At 31.2% G+C, this 5,062-nt stretch overlaps 1 pseudogene; it reads right to left on the bottom strand.

Moving 5' to 3' along the window:
• Window positions 1–3,579: 3,579 nt before the first annotated feature.
• LOC101964916 (transmembrane protein 14A pseudogene) lies at window positions 3,580–4,255 on the bottom strand (annotated as a pseudogene).
• Window positions 4,256–5,062: the final 807 nt, after the last annotated feature.

Below are 5,062 nucleotides of genomic sequence, written 5' to 3'. Positions count from 1 at the left end.
AGAGGAAAAAAAGGATCCTTCATAGTAAAAGAATAAAATTGTTCTTAGACATTCAGTGAGATCATTCAGGAGGAGATTTCACCTCTGAAGAAGGTAGGTAGACATTGGAAACAGCTGGAGCTGGTAGGCAACAGAGCATCAGGGCATGCCCAGTTTAGTACTTGTTAAAATGTACTTTCTGCAATTTCCTTCTTAAGGATTGTATTTTAATATGTAGCAGGTGATTCTGATGCCAGAAACTCTAAGTTTTGCTCTGGAAATAATTGGCATAAATGGAAGGAAAGAGGATTTTTTTTTTTAAGGCATATGCCCGATACTGTGTCAAGAGAGCTTTACCCAGAGGTAAGTATTGTTACCATTATTTTACAGGTGAGGAAAATTAGAATCGCACAACATACAATTACTTGAGGTCACACTGATGGGAAAGAGGTCAGTTGTTACTTGGATAAAAGGTGTCCTGAATCCACCCTTGAGGTTTTTTTATAATGCACAATGGTTGCCCACTAGTAGAAGCATAAGGGAGATTTGTTGGATGGATAAACAGGTGAGTGAGTTATTAGTCAAGTGAGTGATAAATAAATAAATGACAGCAGTGTGAGTGACTGTGAAAATAGTTGAAGGTGAGTAAACTGCTAGTTCTGAACTATAGTGTTAATGAGAATCACCAATAGAGACATCCATTATAACAAGGCAATCCCAGGTTTAATGGAATCCACATTCCTCCAATGACACATTTTTTTTAAGAAGTCAGATTTACTAATGCTCAATGTTCACAATATGTACTCTTTTAAAGAAATAGTTTACAAATTGGCCAAATATACAAATTGTATAACTTGGATGCCAAACTAATAAAGAATATCATCAACATCCAAAAATGTTCCCTAGTTCCATTTTGCAAATATTATTTATTTCCCTCAAAACTAGCTCTTGCCTAAACTAAAATCCAATTCTATTCTTCTAAGTTTTTCTCTTTCCAGATTTTCATAAATGCAATCAGTATATGTTGTATTCTTTGTTTTCATTATTGAAGCTTTAGAATGAATATTGAAATCAAATAATATGATCCATTTTTATTGTTTTATTTTAAAAGTGTTTTTGCTTCTTCTAGTTTTTTACTTTCAGAAGTAAATTTGTAAATTTCTATCATAAAAAAGTGCACTTGAGAAATTAATGAAGTCGAATGTAATCTTTATATCAATTTGAGAGAATTTAGGTCTTTTAATTAATGAAAAGTATATCTGTTCATGAACTTAAATTGTCATTAATTTCTATTAGCAACTTTTGATGATTTCAGCATAAAGATCTTAAACACATTTTATTAGATTTGTCACTAAGGATTTTAGGATTTTTTATGCTATTGTAAACATTTTCTACTTTAATTTCACACTTTTAAAATGAGTGTTTTCTTAAATTTTGCACCCTAGGAGCCTCTATTACCTTACTTTAATCTCACTATGAACAGTATATAGAAATGCAACCACATTTTGCATATTGATTTTATGATGCATAATTTTGTTAAGCTCGCTTATTAATTCTAACAGGTTTTGGGTGACTTACTTTGGAGAAATTTATGCATAGGTTGTCTTCCATCTATTAATGAGGACTCATGGCTTTTTTTTCCATTTCATTTGCATGGTTTATCTTGTCATATTGCTCTAACTAGGATCTACCTCCAGTAAAATATTTAATAGAAAAGAATTTTAACTCTTCCTTAATTTTAAAGGAGAAAGAATTTAATCTTTCACTCAGGGGACAATTTTCTCATAGATACTGCTTATCAGGTTGAGACTATTTCCTTCAAATTGTGCTTAGAGTTTTTATTATGAGTAAATGTTGAATTTTTGTCAAATATTTTTATGCATTTATTTATGATTATAAAATATCTATGCTAATATTTTGCTCATATGCTGAATTATATTATCATACTATAATACAAATATAATGCTACATATACAACATAAACTACATAATTATGTGCTATATATACATATATATTTATAGATTATTTTTATTGGTACTGAGAATTGAACTCAGTGGCAAAGCCACATCCCAGCCCTTTTTAATTTTTTTTTTTTTTTAAGACAGGGCCTTGCTAAGTTCTGAAACTGGATTGGAACTCACGATTCTCTTGCCTCTGCTTACTGTACTTTTTAAATATATCGCTGGATTCAATGTTATATGACATATGGGGAAGATGGGCCTTATATATATTTTAAAGCAGTCAATTCAATAAGAATATGTAATGAGGGGCTGGGGATGTGGCTCAAGCAGTAGTGCTCTTGCCTGGCATGCGTGGGGCGCTGAGTTCCATCCTCAGCACCACATAAAAATAAAATAAAGATGTTATGTCCACTGAAAACTAAAAAATAAATATTAAAAAATTCTCTCTCTCTTAAAAAAAGAATATATAATGATCCAAAATGAAAATGCATGTAACAATAGAGATTTTTGTAAAAATTTTAAATTTGTTTTTTTAGGTATACATGACAGTAGAACATATTTTGACATATTATACATACATGGAGTATGACTCATTCTACTTAGGAATCTATTCTTGAGGTTGTACATGAGGTAGAGTTTCACTGGTGGTATACTCATAGACAAACATAGGAAAGCTATGTCTAATTAATTTGTCTTTCCTCTTCCCATCATCACTCCCTTTTCTTCATTCCCCCTTGTCTAATCCAATGAATTTCTACTCTTCCCTCTCCACCCTTATTGTGTTTTAGCATCTGAATATCAGAGAGAACATTCTACCTTTAGATTTTGGGGATTGGTTCATTTCACTTATCATGATAGTCTCCAGATCCATCCATTATCAGCAAAAATCATAAATGAGATGGTATCAAACTAAAATGCTTCTTTACTTCGAAGAAAATCAAGAACATTAATAGGGAGCCTACAGAAAGGGAGAAAATCTTTACCACCTGCATCTCAGAGCATTAATCTCCAGGATATATAAATAACTTGAAAAATTAATACCAAAAAATAACAGATATTTAAATCACATGACACAAAAGCTTATAAAGAGAAAAAATAGACAAAAATTGTATTTGTAGGGTTATATATTCTTGTCAAAATAATTAAATTAACATGTGGATAAAATATATATAAGGATACAACAGATACACATTAAGTATCAGCCACTTGACCTAGTTGTTATTTCTAGCAAACTATAAAAACAACAAAAAATTCTAGATTATTTTATTTTTAAAAAAACTTTTGTTTTTATTTGAATACTTATCCATTCTGTTAGAGTATGTTGAGAACGGAATTAATTTAAAGGAAAACTAATATTGGCAGCAATAAAATTAAAATGAAAAAAAAATCTTACATAACACAAGTGATAAATGAATACTTTTGTATTCTGTGATGTTCACTTAGGGGATTCCTTTATTGGATAAGTTGTAGTTTAATTTAAATTTACTTGAGTCATAAGTATTTGAAAATGTCAAAAACAATGCTACAGAGGTAAAGATAGACAAAGCAAATAAAAGAGTATATTGGAATTCATTAAACACCTTTATTGAAAACAGTACTTGACAATTAGAAACAGTTCAAATAATATTTTTGCAGTTAAATAAAAAAACTACCTCAAATTATTGTTCATACTAGAGGGGATAGCGTTACTTTTGTTTCTGACATAAAATAAGAGAATTGACATTCTATATGGAAATTTATCTTTTAAATACAAAGAATATACTCTGCCTGTTACAGTGGAATGACAGGAAATGAGTTTTCAGCCCTTCTGGAAGTTCACAGCAACAGTAAGATCAGTAAGTCTCAGGATCATCCTGAGGCTTAAACCTGCAAACAGCTCCACAGGCATATTTTTTGAAAGTTTAAATCTCACACCCATTATGGTAGCCATGAGGAAAGCTGCAAGTAGCAATAGTTCAAAATCTCATTTGTCCATGGAGACATGGTAAGCTCCATAGCCTGCCAAAAATTCAACAATGACCAACAATCAAAGAGGAAACACTACTTCTCTGCTTATATCCTAAAATGCATCCAAATGTCACAAGGGCTGCATAACCAAAACCAACCAGGTCCATTGGTGAATTTTCAATTCTGGTGTAGTATTCCTTTTGTTGGGATCCTTTCTCTTCAAAGCCAGTCAAGCTCCTTCATGGTAAACCCAGTTTCACTTCTTTATCCCCATTGCACCAAGTACATTGTACAAGGTAGGTGCTAAAGTCTGGAAACATTCTTCCTCTACATTATTTTAACTGTGCGCAGAACACATCAAGGTGGATCAGGTTCTACACCTATAAGTATCAACAAACATAAAATGATTAAAATCACACAAAGTTTGTATGTCAACCACAATGATTTAAACTGAAATAAATAACAAAATATATGGAAAGCTCCTAAATTTTTGGAAATTAAGTAACACACATGTAAATAGCACAAAAAATAGAAAAGTTATATCAAAATAAATTAGAAAATACTTTTAAACTAGTTAAAAGGAAAGTAAAATATATCAATATTTTCAGTATATCACAGGATTTCCCCTTCTTAGGGATGAATAATATTCCATTTTGTGTATATACCACTTTTTAAAAACCTATTTATCCATTGATAATCATTTGAAGGACTTCCCCCTGTTAGCTAATGTGAATGTAGCTGCAAAGAACATGCAGAGGGTATATATCTTTGGAACCCAAGTTTCATTTCTTTTAGATACATGGTCAGAATTGAGATTGCTGAATTGTATGGTAATTTTATCTTACTTTTTAGGGGGTCTGTTGGAATGGGAGAAATTCAGTATTGTTTTTAAAAGTGCTGCACCATTTTACATTTTTATTTAAATTTCTTTTTTGTAGTTGTGACAGTATGCCTTTATTTTATTCATTTATTTTTATGTGGTGCTGAGGATCAAACCCAGTGCCTTAAGCATGCTGGGCAAGTGCTCTGTCACTGAGCTACAGCCTCAGCCATTTAAAATTTTTAACAGTAATTCACAAGGGTTCATTTCTCCACATCTTTGTCAATTCATATTATTTTGTGTGCCTTATTTACATATTTATTTGATAGTTGCCATTCTAATTGTTATGAGGTG

Source organism: Ictidomys tridecemlineatus, chromosome 4, assembly GCF_052094955.1.
Source record: "Ictidomys tridecemlineatus isolate mIctTri1 chromosome 4, mIctTri1.hap1, whole genome shotgun sequence".
NCBI classification, from domain to species: Eukaryota; Metazoa; Chordata; class Mammalia; order Rodentia; family Sciuridae; genus Ictidomys; species Ictidomys tridecemlineatus.
Note: the sequence above shows the minus strand (reverse complement) of the source record. Positions and strands in the feature narration are given on the sequence as shown.